At 37.4% G+C, this 21,785-nt stretch overlaps 1 pseudogene; it reads left to right on the top strand.

Annotated features, from left to right (window-relative positions):
* Positions 1 to 1,312: 1,312 nt before the first annotated feature.
* Positions 1,313 to 1,426, top strand: LOC112448343 (uncharacterized; annotated as a pseudogene).
* Positions 1,427 to 21,785: the final 20,359 nt, after the last annotated feature.

Raw genomic sequence — 21,785 nt, forward strand, 5'->3', positions numbered from 1 at the left:
ATGCATAGGGAAGGCTCAGCAGGGAGGAGACAAATGAATAAAAGGAGGAAGCCAAGACAGATTGAGGCCTTTCCTCTGGGGTCTGTCTGCCCTCAGGCATCCAGGGTATACTACCCTTTGCTTGCCAAATAAAGCTGAGCTGTAACCAAGCTGTAACACTCATCCACTGTTTCAAATTTTTGCTGCAGCAAGACAGAACTGAGGACATTATACACTCCCCTGATAGTTTCATCAAGAGACACTTTAGATTTGTGCACCAAAAGGAGGTTTTCTAAAATAAAATGATCATAATCCCCACTGAGCTTACAAATCATGTGTATTATAATGTTATACATGCATTAATGTGTGTTGTTAAAAAATACAAAGGATTCCAATTTTTGAGAAGATTCTATATGTTTATGACATCTATATAAATATATATTTGACTTTAATGTCAAGAATAATTTTAAATAACTCTTACTTTTGTCCATCAGTTATTTCATTAACTGAACAGTTACACTTATTCTAATCTATAATTTCTAACATAGTGAAAAGTTACTACATCTCAAACTTACCTGGATCTGAAATTAATTTATTTCTTTGCTAGATCATTTAATACTAGCTCTTTTATATCTCCTCACCCTGTTTCAGATCATTTGTTTCATTTCCCATTAATAAACTCATTAGTCTAAAAAAGTTTATTGTTTAAATAGTGTTTTCATGTGATGATAAAAATCTGCAAAGTCGTTTGTTCATTGTTATGACCAAAATTCAGTTATTGGCATTGAGATAATCACTCTACTTTAATTATGCTGCCTACAAAGGCTTACAGTACCTTCAATTCTGAACAGAACACTCATTAAAGCAATTCACCTCAAACTATTAAACTAAGAAATTAATGGCTCTGTCTACTGTGGCTCTTTATGGCAGATTACTTGAATAAGATAAAGTTTTATGTAAAGCACATTCTTTTCGCTTTGTCCTTGCTTTGCAATCTATCTTGAAGTTTGATGACCTTCCTTCCAATTCATCATTCTAATCAAACTTTCTAACTTGTAATAGTTACTTCCTGTGGTGTGCATTTTATTTGAGTGAATGTGGATTTGTGTGTGTGTATCTATTTAGGGCATAGAAGTTGTCACATGAAAAACAGTCTCAAGGACTCATATGACAAGATGAAAGAGTATAAACATTAGTGAAAGAAAAAAAAATGGATTCCCCTCCCCCATTCCCTGGTTTTTAACTTTGTCTTTTGGACCAAGAACTTACCTAATTCTTCTTGCCTGATACAACATATAAGAACTTGCTTTTAGAAAGGGATTTGGCTTGATGAATTGCTTCTCAGCCTTTTGGTTAAGATCAAGTATAAGTATCTGTTTTTATCAGTTTGATATCTGATACGTCCTCTGTCTGACTTTCCTTGTGGCTCAGCTGGTAAAGAATCCACCTGCAATGTGGGAGACCTGGATTCAATCCTGGGTTGGGAAGATCCCCTGGAGAAGGGAATGGCAACCCACTCCAGTATTCTGGCCTACAGAATTCCATGGACTGTATAGTCCATGAGTTTGCAAAGAATCAAATATGACTGAGTGACTTTCACTTTACTTTGATGAATTCACTCATACTGAGATGTAAATGATGCCTTCATCAAATATTGCTAAATGACAGGGTTTTTAAATTTTAAAATAAATACCACTACAATTATTAATATAAATCTTCATGCTAAGTTCAGTATAAATTAACATTGTTCTTCAAAAATGCTAAAAACATGGTGATTATAATGTATAGTTTATATTAAGAAATGCAAGGGCAAGACTCACCCCATTAGTTTGACAAAACATTCTCTTTTATTTAATGACAATTCTTTGAGGTGGGTAATATTATTCCTGTTTTGCATATTTGCATCCTTAGAGAAGTCTCCCTGAAATTTTTGAAATCACATTGTTGAGTCAATTAGTAAACACTTTTAAATCACTTAATCATTGGCAGGCAGGGGTGGTGGTGAAGAGTCTTTGCATTCATAGTTCAAACTTTAGTTAAAAATAAAATGTATTCCATACAGAATACATGCATACTCTCACTTACTTATATTTTGAAACATAATAACACCTGTAAACTCTGAATGGAGGAGATGAAGTAAGTGAGCCTGTATGGCTATGAGTTTCTTAAGTTTCTTAAATTTTATATGAAATGGTACAATTTTAATACTGACTAAACAGTGAAATGTTAAAGATATATATTGAAATCCCTAGGCACTGAATATATTGCAAAAAAAGTTTGTTGTTGTTTAGTGGCTAAGTCATGTCTGACTTTTTTGTGACCCCATGGACTATAGCTTGCCAGTCTCCTGTGTCCATGGATTTCACAGTCAAGAATACTGGAGGAGTTATCATTTCCTTCTTCAGGGGTTCTTTGCAACCCAGGAATTGAACCTGTGTCTCCTGCATTGGCAGGCAGATTCTTTACCATTGAGCCACCTGGGTTAGCCAAAATCAAATAGTTAAATAAAAATGGAATTCTAAACAATGAAAATAACACAAAATTGCAGAGGAAAATTTTAGAATGAACAAATTCCATGAAGAATCAACATATCAAACTTTTATATAAAATTAGTAGAAAACTTTAATATTTCTACATATATTAAATAAACTAAATTTATTATCAAAACTTATTCACAAAGAAAGCTGCAGCCCTAGGTAGGCTCACAGGTGAATTCTAGCAAATATTTGAGGGATACATAAGACAAATCCTACACAAACTGTTTCAGAAAATTAAGTAGAAAATACTTTCCATTTGTTTAATAAAACATTAATTTCCCTGATAACAAAATTAAACAAAGTCATTACAAGAAAAAAAAAGAAAACTACAGACAGCTATATTTAATGAAAAAAAGATGCATATGTTCTCTACAAAATATCAGCTAATAAAATTCTGCAATTTTATACTGACCAAGAGGGTAATGATAATAGGAATGCTAAGTTAAACACTTAAAAAAATTCAAAGTAGAGTTAGAACCCTCTTACCACCTCCAACATTCATGCCATGGGTAACCTGTGAAAGAAACAGTTATCAGTCACCCATGGTTGCATATGCACTTGGCTCAAGATTCAGAAAAGCTGAATTGGAGATCGTTGGAGAACTAGAGAAGCTACAGTTGCCATTGCTACCACAAACTCACAAAGTAAGGCACTAGTAAATTAAAAAAAAATTAATGCAGCTCACCCCATTATCAGGATAAAACTCATATAATAATTTCAATAAGTTAAGAAAACCTTTAAACTATTCAATGTCCACTCATTATAAAAGCTCTCAGCAAAGATGAATAGAAAGAACATCTTCAATTTGATGAAAAGAATATACAAATTCCTTCAGCTAACATGACACATAAAGATCAAAGATGAACCACTTTTCCCATAAGATCAGAAATGAGACGAATGTTTCTGCCCGCACAACTTATATTCAATATGTTATTGGAAATCTTTCCCAATGCAATCAATTCAGCTCAGTTTAGTCTCTCAATCATGTCCGACTCTTTGCGACCGCATAAATCCCAGCACACCAGGCCTCCCTGTCCATCACCAACTCCGGAGTTTATCCAAACTCATGTCAGTTGAGTCCATGATGCTGTGCAACCATCTCATCCTCTGTTGTCCCCTTCTCCTTCTGCCCTCAATCTTTCCAAGCATCAGGGCCTTTTCAAATGAGTCAGCTCTTCGCATCAGGTGGCCAAAGTATTGGAGTTTCAGCTTCAACATCAGTCTTTCCAGTCAACACCCAGGACAGATCTCCTTTAGGATGGACTGGTTGGATCTTCTTGCAGTCAAAGGACTCTCAAGAGTCTTCTCCAACACTACAGTTCAAAAGCATCAATTCTTCGGCACTCAGTTTTCTTTACAGTCTCACATCCACACATGACTACTGGAAAAACCATAGCCTTGACTAGATGGACCTTTGTTGGCAAAGTGATGTCTCTTTGGTTGGAAAGAGACATCTGTGATGTCTAGTTTGGTCATAATTTTTCTTCCAAGGACTATGCATCTTTTACTTTCATGACTGCATCACCATCTGCAGTGATTTTGGAGACCCCAAAAATAAAGTCTGCCACTGTTTCCACTGTTTCTCCATCTATTTGCCATGAAGTGATGGGACCAGATGCCATGATCTTAATTTTATGAATGTTGAGCTTAAAGCCAACTTTTTCACTCTCCTCTTTTCACTTTCACTTTCATCAAGAGGCTCTTTAGTTCTTCTTCATTTTCTGCCATAAGGGTGGTGTCATCTGCATCTCTGAGGTTTTTGACATTTCTGCTGGCAATCTTGATTCCAGGCAATTTAGCTTCTTCCAGCCCACGTGATGTACTCTTCATATAAGTTAAATAAACAGGGTGACAATTTACAGCCTTGACATACTCCTTTTCCTATTTGGAACCAGTCTGTTGTTCCATGTCCAGTTCTAACTGTTGCTTCCTGACCTGCATACAGGTTTCTCAAGAGGCAGGTCAGGTGGTCTGGTATTCCCATCTCTTTCAGAATTTTTCACAGTTCATTGTGATCCACACACTCAAAGGCTTTGGCATAGTCAATAAAGCAGAAGTAGATGTTTTTCTGGAACTCTCTTGCTTTATTGATGATCCAGCAGATGTTGGCAATTTGATCTCTTGTTCCTCTGCCTTTTCTAAATCCAGCTTGAACATCTGGAAGTTCACAGTTTATGTATTGCTGAAGCCTGGCTTGGAGAATTTTGAGCATTACATTGTTAGCTTCTGAGATGAGTGCGATTGTGCAGTAGTTTGAGCATTCTTTGGCATTGCCTTTCTTTGGGATTGGAATGAAAACTGACCTTTTCCAGTCCTGTGGCCACTGCTGAGTTTTCCAAATTTGCTGGCATACTGAGTGCAGCACTTTCACACCATCATCTTTTAGGATTTGAAATAACTCAACTGGAAAATAACTTACCTCCACTAGCTTTGTTCATAGTGATGCTTTCTAAGGTCCACTTGACTTCACATTCCAGGATGTCTGGCTCTAAGTGAGTCATCACACCGTCGTGATTATCTTGGTTATGATCATCTTTTTTGTACAGTTCTTCTGTGTATTCTTGACACCTCTTCTTAATATCTTCTGCTTCTGTCAGGTCCATACCATTTCTGTCCTTTATCAAGCCCATCTTTGCATGAAATGTTCCCTTGGTATCTCTAATTTTCTTGAAGTGATCTCTAGTCTTTCCCATTCTGTTGTTTTCCTCTATTTCTCTGCATTGATTCCTTAGGAAGGCTTTCTTATCTCTCCTGGCTATTCTTTGTAACTCTGCATTCAAATGGGTATATTGTTCCTTTTCTCCTTTGCTTTTCATTTCTCTTCTTTTCACAGCTCTTTGTAAGGCCTCCTCGGACAGCCATTTTCTTTTTTGCAGTTCTGTTTCTTGGGGATTGTCTTGATCCCTGTCTCCTGTGTAATGTCGTGAACCTCCACCCATAGTTCATCAGGCACTCTGTCTATCAGATCTAGTCCCTTAAATCTATTTCTCACTTCCACTGTATAATCATAAGGGATTTGATTTAGGTCATACCTGAATGGTCTGGGGCTTCCCTGGTGGCTCAGAGGTTAAAACGTCTGCCTGCAATGTGGGAGACCTGGGTTCAATCCCTGGGTCAGGAAGATCCCTTGGAGAAGGAAATGGCAACCCACTCCAGTATTCTTGCCTGGAGAATCCCATGGACGGAGGAGCCTGGTGGGCTACAGTCCACAGGGTCTCAAAGAGTCGAACACGACTGAGCGACTTCACTCACTCACTCACTCACTGAATGGTCTACTAGTTTTTCCTACTTTCTTCAATTTAAGTCTGAATTTGGCAAAAAGGAGTTCATGATCCAAGCCACAGTCAGCTCCCGGTCTTGATTTTGCTGACTGTATAGAGCTTCTCCATATTTGGCTGCAAATAATATAATCAATATGATTTCGGTGTTGACCATCTGGTGATGTCCATGTATAGAGTCTTCTCTTGTCTTGTTGGAAGAAGGTGTTTGCTATGACCAGTGCAGTCTCTTTGCAAAACTCTATTAGCCTTTGCCCTGCTTCATTCTGTACTCCAAGGCCAAATTTGCCTGCTACTTCAGGTGTTTCTTGACTTCCCACTTTTGCATTCCAATCCCCTATAATGAAAAGGACATCTTTTTTGGGTGTTAGTTCTAAAAGGTCTTGTAGGTCTTCATAGAACCATTCAACTTCAGCTTCTTCAGCATTACTGGTTGGGGCATGAACTTGGGTTACCATGGTATTAAATGGCTTGCCTTTGAAACAAAGATCATTCTGTTGTTTTGGAGATTGCATCCATGTACTGTATGTACTGACTCTTTTGTTGACTGTAATGGCTACTCCATTTCTTCTAAGGAATTCCTACCCACAGTAGTAGATATAATGGTCATCTGAGTTAAATTCACCCATTCCAGTCCATTTTAGTTCATTGATTCCTATAATGTCAACGTTCACTCTTGCCATCTCCTGTTTGGAGATGGCACTTCTAATTTGCCTGATTCATGGACCTAACATTCCAGTTTCTTATGCAATATTGTTTTTTACAGCATCGGACCTTGCTTCTATCACCAGTCAAACCCACAACTGGGTGTTGTTTTTGCTTTGGCTTCATCCCTTCATTCTTTCTTGAGTTATTTCTCCACTGATCTCCAGAAGCATATTGGGCACGTACTGACCCGGGATTTCCAAGGTAAGAGAAACCCACGTAAGATGGTAGGCACTAAGAGAGGGCATCAGATGGCAGACAGACTGAAACCACAATCACAGAAAACTAGCCAATCTGATCACATGGACCACAGCCTTGTCTAACTTAATGAAACTGAGCCATGCCGTGTGATGCCGCATAAGACAGACGGGTCATGGTGAAGAGGTCTGACAGAATGTGGTCTGCTGGAGAAGGGAATGGCAAACCACTTCAGTATTCTTGCCTTGAGAACCCAATGCAATAAGTAAGAAAATACACTATGAGATAAATAAACCTTAAAGGAGGTAGTAAAACATTCATTATTCACATATGACAATTTTCATTTTTAAATATAAGATATGTTAAGGTATCTATAAAGGAAATACTACAATTACTAAATGAATTTAGCAAATTAACTGGATATGGGATCAGTATATACAATAATAATTTTTTATATAAAGAACAATAAACAATCGGAAAATAACACTGACAGTTAAAAATTGCATTTAGAATTAAAAAAAAAAAGAATAGATCAAGAAACAAAATGTTAAGAATAAAATAATAAAAGTACAACCTTTTTACACTGAATACTCCAAAATATTGCTTACAAAAATTAAAGGACCTCTAAATAAGGGATGTACAATATTCATGGACCAAAAGACTTAATATTGTTACTTTAATTTGATCCCCAAATTAAACTATAGGTTCAATGCAATTCCAATTCTGATTACTCTAGACTTTTTGGGGAGAAATTTGCAAGTTGATTCCAAAATTTAGGTAGAAATGAAAAGACCTAGAATATCCTAAACATTCTTTTAAAAGAAGAGCTAAGTTGGATGACTTATACTAGCTGACTTTAAGATTTGCTATAAACATAGCAAATAAAGTGTGCATGCTGTCACTACAGTCATATTTGACTCTTTGCAACCCATGGACTATAGCCCATGGAGCTCCTCTGTCCATGGGATTCTCCAGGCAAGAATACTAGGGTGGGTTACCAGGCCCTCCTCCAGGGAATCTTCCTAATCTGGGGGTTGAACCCAAGTCTCTTAATGTCTCCTGCATTGGTAGGTGGGTTCTTTACCACTAGCACCATCTGAGACTGATCTAAAGCTAAATGAGATCAACTTGTTTCATTGACTAAATAACTCAGAAGTAGACCTATTTTAAATTAATTTTTATTTAATTCCATCAGTGTTTGACAGTGTTAAACATTCTAATGGGGGAATGAATATCCATAAAGAAAACATAAGAACAAAACAATTCAAACTCAAAGTCATACCATACATGGGAATTAATTTAGGATGAATCATAGACTTGCTTGTAAAAGTGAAGACTATAATGCTGAATCCAAATTCTATAGGAGAAAATTTTTGTGACTAAGTGTACAGCAAAGTGTATTATAGAAGGCACAGAAATTAATAATTATAAAAGACAAATGATAAACTTTATCAAAATGTAAAAACTTTGGGCCATTAAAAGATTCTCTTAAGAAAAAGGATAAACTACAAACTGGGAACAACTATTCACAAGTGTATTATCTATCAAAGGATCAATATTGTAAGGGCCTAGAACGATTCCTCCCAAAATGTCACTTTTGCATGTTAGCCAAAGATAATCAAGAACCTGTGGATTCAAGAGAAACTACTGCTGCTGCTGCTGCTGCTAAGTCGCTTCAGTCATGTCCGACTCTGTGCAACCCCATAGACGGCAGCCCACCAGGCCCCCCGTCCCCGGGATTCTCCGGGCAAGAACACTGGAGTGGGTTGCCATTTCCTTCTCCAATGCATGAAAGTGAAAAGTGAAAGTGAAGTTGCTCAGTCGTGTCCGACTCTTCGCGACCCCATGGACTGCAACCTACCAGGCTCCTCTGCCCATAGGATTTTCCAGGCAAGAGTACTGGAGTGGGGTGCCATTGCCTTCTCCTAACTAGAAGAATTTAAATTGGGGATTTTTCCCAAGAGAGCGAGTTATAACTGGAGATAAATTGTATCTAAATTGCCCCATCTGTGTGGCAGAGCAAACATCTAATTATCAAACACTGACTTTTCTTTTTATCATCCTGTGAATGAGGCCTCTATCTCATTCTTAACTTCATGATAGTATATATAACTCATTTCACCTTTCTCTTTTGGGACAATTCACATACATGAGGTTCCTGTATGCATAAACTTGAGTTTCTCCTGTTGATCTGTCTCATGTCAATTAAATTCTTTAGACCAGCCAGAAGGACCTAGAAGAGTATAGGAATGTTTTCTTCCTCTCTGACAGTATCCAGAATTCATAATGAAATCTTACAAGTCAATAATAAAATATCAAGCAGCTCATTTTAATTGGGCAGACTATTTGGACAGACATTACATAGAGAAAGCTACATAAATGTCCATAGACACATGGAAAACTGCTCAAGATCAAATCATTGGGGAAGTTCAAATTAAAACCACAACAGTATATTACACAGCCACTGAAATAATTAAAATTCAAAGGAATGAAAACACTAAGGATAAAGCTGATGAGCAACAAGAATTTTAATATATTATTTGTAGTACTACAAAATGATACAACTGCCCTTGGTAATTTAAAATTATACAACTACCTTTGGCAACTTCTATAAAACTAAACACACAGTAAAACCCTTATTTTTCATTGCTGGTTGGGAATACTCTTTCGTTACTGCTGTTACTTCCTCTTTTGAAGTCCATGGTAGCCTCCATATTCCTTCATTCCAAAATCCTGTGGCTAATGTTTACTGCTGTACAGATGTATCTTGATTATTTTAGTGACAAGTTTTCTTTCTTAGATTGTTTTATACCTTTCTACTTAGTGCTTTTATTGATTGCTTTGATAATCTATATGGCAAGAGAGTTCTTTGACCTCAGCTGCAATGACTTACAATTAGAGAGTTGCCATCTGGCAAATCTCCATCTCAGAGTTTGCCTGTAGTTAGAACTTGAATGATTTTTCTTTGACTTATAGTTTTAAATTCTTTCCATTTTCCACTTTTACATCTGTTTTGAAGCTTTTTGACTCTTGGCTCCCATTGTGACCTCTGATCCTTCACCACCTGTTCATTTTCCTGTTTTTTTTTTTTTTCCTCTGTCTTCACTATTGGGACCTAGCACTGGCCTTGAAACTGGAGACCTCCCATAAATGTTAAACTGAAATGAATCCACTCATTTCTCTGGTTTGACTGCATACTGTAATCTGTCATCTCAATATCTCCTTTAGGGCACCCCAGAATCACTCATCCCCTTGGCCTGTACTGCATTTCTAAACTCTTAATCACTCTTACTGTGGTTTCTTCTGTTTTCTCTTCCACCTTGTTGAAAGTCGATGTAAAAAGTCTATAAAAGTGACTGATTACATTTAATAATTGCTGTAGTTATCACAGAGAGCTCTATCTAGCTGTACCTCAGTAGCCCTTATATTCATTTTGTGCCCTATTCCTTTCCTACCCTCTACAGTAGCTATTCTAATATTTTTAACTTTCTTCAAATCTTTTATTCCCAACCTTTTTTCTTTTCTGAGGAAAGTAATGACTCTCCTGCTTTCGAGCATTAAGAATTCAATGCTTGATCCCTTTTTATCCTCACTTTCTCTCGGTTGGTAAAGAATCTGCCTGCAATGCAGGAGACCCCAGTTCAATTCCTGGGTTGGGAAGATCCTCTGGAGAAGGGATAGGCTACCCACTTCAGTATTCTTGGGCTTACCTTGTGGCTCAGCTGGTAAAGAAGCCTCCCGCAATGCAGAAGACCTGGGTTCAATCCCTGGGTTGGAAAGATCCCCTGGAGAAGGGAAAGGCTACCCACTCCAGTATTCTTGCCTGGAGACGTCCATGGACTGTATAGTCTTTGGGGTCACAAAGAGTCGGACATGACTGAGCAACTTTCACTTTCACCACAAAAGAGAGTTTTAGCAGGATCTGCCACCCTCCTCTGCAGATTACATTTTTTATATTATTTGCATTACTCTCCTTTCCCACTTTGTATAAAGTTACTCAGCTCTCCTTTCTCAAAAAATAAATACACCTTTGCCACTCAAAAGTTTTTTCCATGGTACCCGCCCCCCGCAACACTATCAACTCTAATAAGTTGAAGACAAGCTTGCACTCATTATTTCTATTTCTTCAACTGTAAATTCTTAGCCCCTTAACCACTTAAGTGCCACCATTTGTGGAAGCTGCTTTCAGGAAGGCCACCTCTGACTTTTCACCAAAATTAATGGGTTTTTTTTTTGCCTCTTTTCTTATCTTTGTACTATCAAGTCATATGATGTTCTTATTCTGTAGTTCAAAATTTTACCTTTGACTTGTATTCTATACTTGAACTCCATTTTATCTTGTATTTTATTGAAGATCTTCTTCACTGATTTATTTCCTTCTCCACTTTCCTTTCAAAATTCTGTTTCACCTTGCTCTTTTTTTTTTTTTTTTGAAACGGGTTAATGGCAAGCCATAGCAAATGGGCTCACCTGGTTCAAAAACATCACTCTCAAAATAAATAAAATGCTTCTTTTTTTACTAATAAGAATTTTCTTTAAAAATGTTTTCTGTGTATTTATTTATTTTTTTGCTGCCCTGGGTCTTTGTTGCTGTATGCAGGCTCTCTCTGGTTGCAGTGAGTGAGGGCTGCTCTTTAGTTGCAGAGCAAGGGCTTCTCACTGCCGTGGCTTCTCTTGTGGATCACAAACGCTAGTCAGGCAGGCTTCAGTAGTTGAAGTGCATGGGCTTAGTTGCCCCGAGGCATGTGGGATCTTTCTGATCAGGGATCAAATCTGTGTGCCTGTCATTGGTAGGCAGATTCTTAACCACTGGACCACCACAGAAGTCCTGAAATCCTTCTTTTAATAAACTTATTTAAAGTGCAAGGAGATATCAATTCATGATTTAAAATAAGTTACATCCGTTTACTGACAGTTAATACCTCTGTTTCTTTCTTTCTAGACACCCTCTGTCTCTACACACACACATACACACACACACACACACACTCATGTGACAATACAAACAGACTACATTGCGTGTGGCCCTGACAACCAAGTACTTCAATTAACAATATATATGTTCCACATTCGTGCCGGTGAGGTCCTTCATAACTAGTATCTGTGGCCCAATTCTTCTGTATCTCCATCTTCAATTATCCTATGTCAGTTCCACTTTGTTCACTTCTGGGGTACATATGGTCTAACTCATTTGGAGCACTATGTGAAATTTCTAGAAATTCAGTCCATAAAACAAAGAGACTTTTCCTCTGCTGCCTCATAGAACCCAGCACCTATACTTCTGGTAGCACAACCATTTCTGTTTATAATTGCTATTGCACAAGTCCAAGGAATGTCTTCACTACGGTTCTCCTCCTTTGTTTCCCAATCTTCCCCAGCAGTGTGTGTGTTAGTCACTCAGTCATGTCCAACTCTTTGCAACTCCATGGACTATAGCCTGCCAGGCTCCTCTGTCCATGGGATTTTCCAGGCAAGAATACTGGAATGGATTGCCATTTTCTTCTCCAGTAAAGCGATCTACTTTCAATAAATGCTTCCTCACTTGCTATTTGCCAACAATATGAAGATTAAACCATAATCAAGTTACTTTCTGCTCAGTGAATTTGCTCTCATCATTATACCACACCAACTCTAAACTCTTTGTTAAAGCTTTCAAAACAATCTTCCATAAATTTGACCAAGTTTACATATCAATCTTATTTTTATTTCAACACACAGTTCTCCTTTCTTCACACAGATCCATAGTGCCTGACACAGCATGGTGATCCTTATCAGAACATCGTAAATGGGGTTTGTTTCACCCCACCTTGGTGACTCTTCCCTCTTGCTTGCACCATTTTTAATTCTACATCTATTCATGGCCAAACTCAAGCCACAATTCATCAGAGAATCATTCTCCAGTGATTATACCTTTCTTGTCTTCTCTGTCTCTAGTAACATTTACTCTGTACCATTGCTGAGTATTTTGTCACAGCTATTGTTATTTTGAAACTACATTGTGAAATTCCTGCTGTCAGGTGTTTTATTAAATAAAAATATTTATTGCCAGAAGGGAAGTAGATTTATATTTCAATTGCCCATTTACAGTGCCTGAATATTATATATTCAGAGAGTTTGCTGGGTGCCAGATGCTACCCTAAATTTATTTAATTCTCACCACCACACTCTGCAGTTGTTGTTATTAAATCCATTAAATAAATGAGAACTGAGGTTCAGAGAGGTTAAATCTCCAAGGTCAGAGAGCTAATCAAAACCAGCTATGTTGTATTGCAAAGCCTCATAATCCTTCCATTATACCTGGAAGATTCAAATACTTGTGAGATGATTATTTTAAAAGAAAAGACTGAATTGGTTTAATATGACATCCAGTATTTGTTTATAAATAATCTGCCTAACTTTGAACCTGTACTCTGAAAAGAACTCTCTTTTGATATTTTTGTTGTTGTTCTTGTTGTTGGCAGTGAATGTCTTTTCTGGCCTGCTCTAGATGTGTCCAAAAGTGCTATTTCAACCTGTGAAATTCTGTATTCAGTAACAACAATATAAAAAAAAAGGAAGCTCAAATGATTGAGATTAAAGAACTATCAGAAAGTACTGGAAAAATTTTATCTCATAATGAGAAGCAACAGAGTAATAAAACTAGAACATCTTGAAAACCTGCTAGTATTGTTTAGATGACCTGATAAATTACTGGTGTTTTAGAAATAAGCTCTTTTTAAAGGGAACATTACAATATTTATCTCACAGAAAATGTCGTGAAAAATAGCAAATGGAAAAACGGTTAAAAGAAGTCATATAAAAGCTTCCAATTGTACTTCGTGCAAATAAAATATGTTTTCACCCTTAGGGTGGAGAAAAAAAATGAGAGAACTTTACAAGATAAAAGAAATATCATGTAAGTAGAAAAACTGGGTCAATGAGGTAGTATTTATTTTACTGCATCAGCTATAACCATTCCTGAGAAATATATATGAAGGAAAAACCATGTAGAATCAAAATAGTTTGATCATGAAGTTATTAGGTTGAAAACCTTCAAAGTTAATCAGATTATGTCAGTATATCTGAACAACATTTTAACTCCAGAATGTTAAAGGAAAGTGCAATGGATAAGCAAAGGAATTTAGAACTTTGTAGAGTCTGTGTTCAGCTGAGGAACCCCAGGAGTCTGTCATTTTCTAAGAAAATTTGATGTCATTATGTAGGGCCATCAGAGCTTTTACATGGAATAAACTCTTTCCCTTAAGTGCTTATCGCTTGTGTTATTGTTTATAAATAATAAACAATTATTATTGAATTTTCTTTTCCTAGCCTGGGTGAAGGATCTTAAAATTGTTTTCTTGGTTTGGAAATATCTCAGATTTGAGGGCCTATGAGGTCTCCCAACACCTGACACATTTGCCTCTAGCTGGTGGCATCAGGGTACATCACCAGCTCCCCTGCTGTGTTTTTTGTTTCCTATGACTTTTGTGGCAATCTAGACAGGAAAAGCTGTTTATATCCATCATCCTTTATCATCTACATCATTTTGTTGGCTACAGAAGACACTCCAAAAAAAAAAAACAAGGAGAGATGATCTCAAGTTAGAAAAGTAAAAGAAAAGCAACTTTGCTGCTATTAAGGGCCTTTGAGGCAAATAAGAACCTTATCTATAAGGATAAGGAAAGAAACCTGACAGAAATGACAAAAAGACGTCTTTTTCTGTCAACAGTCTTACTTTAGTTCCACTGAGATCCATTAGCAGCTGTGAAGTGTGAAAATTAGGAGCTAAAGCATAGATGATATTTTAAGGCTGAGAATGCAGTAAGCGTTCACATTTCTTATCACATCCCCTTTTATTTCATCCAACATGTTATTCGTACTATTTTTTTTAATGATTTCTCAACAGATTCAAAATATTGCCTCAGAACTCTGCTGAGGGAACAACCTGGTTTGGAGCGATAGCATCGGGTGCCTGTTTCCCAAGAGAATCTTTCAAGGGGCTGGGGAAGAAAGCAGATGTTTTCCATCAACAACTGATGCTGGAGAGCTACCATTCCTCCTTTCCTAACCACATGCTCTCGGCCGTAATCATGTACTCCCTTCTTCTGCTTTCATAGACACAGCAGCATGTCATAATTCAAACCCCGTCTTGTTGACACAGCTTGCTTCAGCTGTTCACATAGCAAACTGTTTGTTCACTGAAACCGAAGACACGGCAGCTCTTTGTGGAGTGACTAAAAGGAGCTGCAGATTTCTGGATGATGTTTGCAGTCAAGTATACTGCTGTGTGGGGGTCCAGGAACATCACACAGATATGTTTACACTCTTTCAGTCCCAGCTACATATGGGGCATTTCCATCGCGGCGATTCACATAACACACGTTAGCTACAACAGAGCCTGCACGTCGTTTGGTGAGCCTCAAGCCACTGCCAAAGCGACTTGATCAAATTTCTCTGTACACCAACAATGTAACCTTCATAAATCAGGGAACAAATATGAAGAGGCAAAGGTGACAGGAACTATTCTACAGGAGATAAAATCAATCTCTTATTAGGGAACTGTCAATCACAATATCCTATCGGCATCCTCTTTGAGGAAACTGAACACTTCCTGTATCATATATGGTTACTTATTACTAGTGACAACCTATTGGTAATTTACCAGCCATTTGTTATTTTATTTAGCCTGTTTGTCCCGTCCAATGTAGTTGGCATTAGTTAGTTCAGGGCAGCAAGGTTTAGCAGACAGAGAATTGATGTAGAAATTCACATGCCTGGGCTTGTTTCAGCTGTACACAAATGATGTTACTTGAAAAATTCACTTAGTTTCCTTATCTACAATGTGAGAACTAAGATATCCTAAAACCTCATTTAAGTTTTTGAATGCCATTTTCTCCAAATTAATGCTTAGCAAGTCAGCATTACTTTTACTGTGTAAAAGCTGCAAATCAGCACAATTGCAATCTAATTATTTTTCCAAATGATTATAAATACTTTTCGAAGACAAAGTCCATATGCCTAATTTTCTCTGCTCTTCTAAAGGTTGTACATGCACAGAGGAAATTTTTCCAAGAAAAATGGGCAATTTTGCATAATAAGCTCACTTCTTTATGTCATTCCACTCTGATTATTCAAGTCTGGGACTCTACACATTTTCTGGTTGGTATATTTGGTCTTTAGTCAATTTGCCCTTGCTCCCTGCCCTCCACCACCCAACTCATTTACATTGCAGCCGGAATAATCTTTAAAAAACTACTGCATTGTTTCATTCCTCTTTTCCAGAGTATGAAATACTTCTCTGTTACCTGTAAAATCAAGTCTAAATTATTTGGTCTAGCGTTTAAGACTTTCCTATTTTAGATTAAATTTTATAAATGTTCCAGAATAATCCACCAGAGCCAGGTCAGTTCCCTTACTGACTGAGCTACACCACCTTTATTCTCAGTGGTCTTTCCCCTCCACCATGTCATTTGCATGACTGGAATCTCTTTTCTTCTGTACTTGATTTAAATGGGTTCTGCTTGTCCTTCAAAGCCCAGTTTAAAATCCTTCAGGCTGCCTTCTCCCAGGATCTCATCAGGCTCCCTAGTTTCTTTCTTTGTGTTAATGGTCAAAGTGGCATTTTCAGGAGACACATATCAGTGCTTCTCCTTCCCAACCAAGTTGGAAAACAGATGAGAAAAATGAAGGTTGAAATATGATCTTTATGATAGGAAAAGGCTGAATTGGAAATTGTGAGCTAAGGCTGAAGGGAGTTTGACATCTATTACATCAGCCCAAAGTTGAGCAATCACACCCTACAATCTGGCAGATGGCTGCCTGGGCCCCATGCTCCCTGTAGGCAGACAGATTGGACAGGACAAGACAAGGAGGAGGAGGAGGCTGAACTCCTTCACCTAAATTCCTCAAACAAATGAGCCTCTCCCCTTCCTCTGGGGTCAGAGAGAAGCCAGAAGCCATGATCATAATCTACATGAAGTTACTCTGTGTTGAAGCTTGATGTCTCTACTTCTTGATCAGTATAAGAAATCAACACATATTGAAGCTCCTTAGCACGTGCAATTTAGCATGTACACAAGAACAAGAATAATCACAGTTAATTCGTCTTAAAATAATAAACTGGATGTGTTTTAAGGACAATTTGCTCTTGACTACCTTTATAACATTATAAATATTTTTTCTAAAGTTTCTATTATAAAATTAAAAATTTTTTATTCCCTTTCCAACTGTATTTTACTGATATTTGTGGAATACCTAGCAAGTGAGAGACAGAAACACTATAAAAATGTATATATATGATATGATTTGTATAATATACATTATACATAGAAAATTTACATATTATGATATATATTTATATTAATGTTATACATATGTTCATTACATAGTATAAGAAGATATAACATATTATATATTATATATACTTTTTTCTTGGTGACATTCTTTTATTTTTGGGAAGAGTTAAAATTGTGTTTTGCCCTCCTTCATTGTTTTTGTCTGTTTACTCAGGGATACTATAACCAACGAAAGTCTGAGTTGCCTACTGGTAAGACATACAGAAAGTGGTTGGCTGTTGAATTCCAACAGGTACTTCTCCAGAAGAAACTCAGGTGTCTTGTGCCCTCATGCTTTCTCATATGTAATAAAGGGATCTCTAGTGTGTTATCTTCTGGCAAGAGTAACTTAGTTTTAGGCTGTCCTATTGAAGAAGAGAACACAAAATTCATGATTTATTAGTAATTGGGCATAAACTGAGCAAAATAATATACAAGTAGGTGAAGCAATGGGTAGATTTTTTTCTTTGTGTGTCACAGGGCTTAGAATAATGGGTATGGGCTGATAACCTCCTCCCCTCTCTCCACTCCCACCCAACGAGGCTCATACCATAATTCCAGGAAGAGAGTTAATATGCTCTTACATGCAAAAGGGAATTTGGAGATATGATTAAATTGAGGATTGAGATGGAAGATTAATTAACTGGGTAGACCCAGCTCAGTTCAGTTCAGTGGCTAAGTCGTGTCCAACTCTTTGCGTCCTATGGACTGCAGCATGCCAGGCCTCCCTGTCCAATACCAACTCCTGGAGTTTAATTAAACTCATGTCCATTGAGTCGGTGATGCCATCCAGTCATCTCATCCTATGACATCCCCTTCTCTTCCTGTCTGCAATCTTTGCCAGCATTAGAGTCTTTTCTAATGAGTCAGTTCTTTGCATCAGATGGCCAAACTAGTGAGTTTCAGCTTTAGCATCAGTCGTACCAATGAATATTCAGGACTGATTTCCTTTAGGAATATTCAGGACTGGTTGGATATCCTTGCAGCCCAAGGGACTTTCAAGAGTCTTCTCCAACATCAAGTTCAAAAACATCAATTCTGTGGCACTCAGCTTTCTTTATAATCCAATTCTCAAATCCATACATGACTACTGGAAAAACCATAGCCTTGACTAGACAGACCTTTGTTGGCAAAGTAACATTTCTGCTTTGTAATATGCTGTCTAGGTTGGTCATACTTTTCTTCCAAGAAGAAAGCATCTTTTAATTTCAGGGCTGCAGTCATCATCTGCAGTGATTTTGGAGCCCAGAAAAACAAAGTCTGGCACTGTTTCTATTGTTTACCCATCTATTTGCCATGAAGTGATGGGACCGGATGCCATGATCTTCGTTCTCTGAATGCTGTTTTAAGCCATCTTTTTCACTCTCTTCTTTCACTTTCATCAAGAGGCTCTTTAGTCTTTTGCTTTCTTCCAGAAGGGTGGTGTCATCTGCATATCTCAGGTTATTGATATTTCTCCTGGCAATCTTGATTCCAGCTTGTGCTTCATCAAGTCCAGCATTTCTCATGATGTACTCTGCATATAAGTTAAATAAACAGGGTGACAATATACTTGATGTACTCCTTTCTTGATTTGGAACCAATCTGTTGCTCCATGTCCAGTTCTAACTGTTGCTTCCTGACCTGCACACAGATTTCTTAGGACACAGATCAAGTGGTCTAGTATACCCATCTCTTTAAGAATTTTCCACAGTTTGTTGTGATCCACACAGTCAAAGGCTTTGGCATAGTCAATAAAGCAGAAGTAGATGTTTTTCTGGAACTCTCTTGCTTTTTCAATGATCTAGTGTATATTGGCAATTTGAACTCTGGTTCCTCTGCCTTTTCTAAATCCAGCTTGAACATGTGGAAGTTCATGGCTCATGTACTGTTGAAGCCTGGCTTGGAGAATTTTGAGCATTACTTTACTAGTGTGTGAGATGAGTGCAATTGTGCGGTAGTTCGAGCACTCTTTGGCATTGTCTTTCTTTGGGATTGGAATGAAAACTGACCTTTTCAAGTCCTGTGGCCCCTGTTGTGTTCACAAGTGTTCTTGTAAGAAGGAGGGAGAATGGTCAGAATTGAAAGGAGATGCAATAATGGAAGCAGAAGGTCAGAGTCAGAGAGTGACTTGAAGATGCTATGCTGACTTTGAAGATGAAGGAACAGACCACCAGCCAAAGAATGCAGGTGGACTCTGGAAGCTAGTAAATTCAAGGGCACACATTCTCTCATAGAGCCTCTAGAGGGAGCACAGCCCTGATAATATTTTGGTCTCCACCCAAGAAGAACCCATTTCAGACTATTGATCTCCAACAGCTTAAGATAATAAATGTGGATTATTTTAAGCCACTGTTTGTGGTAATTTGCTACAGGAGCAATAAAAAAATAACATACTGATAACCTGTTTATAAATGAAGGAAGAATTGAGGATAAGCCAACTTTACATTTATTACAATATTTTATATTTAAAAATCTTATTAATCTTCACAAAGGTCTAAGGCCTTGTAGAAACAAACGTTACAGCATCGTAAAACTTTCCTAGAACTTTTGTTTTTACCTTTTAGAAGTTCCAAGAAATTTTTCAAAGCTAACTTGAATATATGATATCCTGGCCTGGATGATCCTTAAAGATTTAGATCTATGTCAAAACCTTAGGTTGGAATACTTCCCAATACTGATCAGCAGAAGTCATCTATGTTTCGTACTTGGAATCATTCATCATCTCCTTGGAACTCAATTAAATTTAATGCTCACCAATATTGACACTAGTGGTAAAGAACCCGTCTGATATTGCAAGAGATGTGAGACGAAGGTTTGATCCCTGGGTTGGGAATATCCCCTGGAGAAGGAAAAGGCAACCCACTCTAGTACTCCTGCTTGGAGAATTCCATGGATAGAGGAAACTGGTGGGCTATGGTCCATGGGGTCACAAAGAGTTGGGCAAGAGTGAAGTGACTTAGGACAGATGGACGGAATATTTGGTCATGTATGTTCCAAAGCACTACTGACTGTAAGTTTTACTTTTAAACTTACCTGGTACAAAAGCTACTCTTTTTGATTCTGTGAGTTTTGAGAAATACATATATCTGTGTGTTCACCATCAGAATCAAGATACAGAATGTTCCAAGAGCTCCCAAATTCTCTCATGCTATCCTTTTTCAGTCAAACATCCTCTCCAGTCCCAGGCTTTGGCAAGCACCTGTTTTCTTCCTGGAGTTGTATGTTTTCCATAATGCCATATAAGTAGAATTATACAATAATTTGTATAATCCCCAGTTGGATATGAGTTCTTTTACTTTGTAAAATGCAGCTGAGGTTTAAACATGTAGTGAAGTATATCAATAGTTCATTCATTTTTATTGAATAGCTTTCCATTGCATGAATATACCAGAGTTTGTTTATCCATTCCTAGTTAAGAGAGTTTAGGGTGGCTTCTAAATTTTTATCACAAATAAAGCTGCTATAAATACTTACGTGCAGATTTTCATTTCTTTGTAGGAATGGGAATGATCAGTCATATGTCTAATTTTGTAATAAAGGGTCGATTGTCTTTTCTAAACTGGCTGTACCAGTTTTGCTTTACTGCCAGTTATATATGGCAGTTTCATTTGCTCTATGACATGCCAGCATCTGCTATTATTTAAAAAACAATTGATTTTCACTTTATTTTTTAAAAAAGGTATTCAAATAGGTATGGCAATGTTGACAATTTCAATTTCTCTAAATATCATGTTAAGCAGCTTTTCACATTATTTGCAAGCTACTTACCTTCCATGGTAAAATATCTCTTCACATCTTTTGCCCATTTTTAAATTGAGTTTTTATTTCCCTACTGTTGTGCTGTTGTGTTATATATTCTGGATATAATTACTCTCAGATAAATCATCTGCAAAAATTTTTCACAGTCTATGGTTGTGTTCTCATTCTCTAATAGTGTCTTTCACAGAGCAAATGTTGATAATCCCTCTTTTTGGTTTAAGAATTATGCCTTTTGGGGATCATGATTAAGAACTCCTTTCCTAACCAAAGGCTCCAAATATGTTTTTACAGATGTTCAGGGAGTTTTCTAGTTTTAACTTTTAATATTAGGTCTACAATGTATCTTGAAGCAATTTTTGCATAAGGCATGAGATGTACATATTTTGATTTGCTTGGATTTTAGCAAATTTGCATGTTTGCAAATTTGTCCTCTGTTCCAGTATCATTTGATAAAAATACTTTTTCCCTTCAATTACCTTTGCAACTTTATCAAAAGCCTATTTACTATATTTGAGTGGGTTTATATATTGACTTTCTGTTCTATTCTGTTAAAATGTTTCTGTTTCTCAGTCTCATACTTTTTTTTATTGTTCAGTTCAGTTCAGTTCAGTCCCTCAGTCATGTCTGACTCTTTGCGACCCCATGAACTGCAGCACGCCAGGCTTCCCTGTCCATCAACAACTCCCGGATATTCACCAAACCCATGTCCATTGAGTGGGTGATGCCATCCAACCATCTCATCCTCTGTTGTATCCTTCTCCTCCTGCCCTCAATCTTTCCAAGCATTGGAGTCTTTTCAAATGAGTCAGCTCTTCACATCAGGTGGCCAAAGAACTGGAGTTTCAGCTTCAGCATCAGTCCTTCCAATGAAAACCCAGGACTGATTTCCCTTAGGATGGACTGGTTGGATCTCCTTGCAGTCCAAGAGACTCTCAAGAGTCTTCTCCAACACCACAGTTCAAAAGCATAAATTCTTCGGCGCTCAGCTTTCTTTATAGTCCAACTCTCACATCCACACATGACTACTGGAAAAA

This window comes from Bos taurus, chromosome 1 (genome assembly GCF_002263795.3).
Source record: "Bos taurus isolate L1 Dominette 01449 registration number 42190680 breed Hereford chromosome 1, ARS-UCD2.0, whole genome shotgun sequence".
Lineage (NCBI taxonomy): Eukaryota > Metazoa > Chordata > Mammalia > Artiodactyla > Bovidae > Bos > Bos taurus.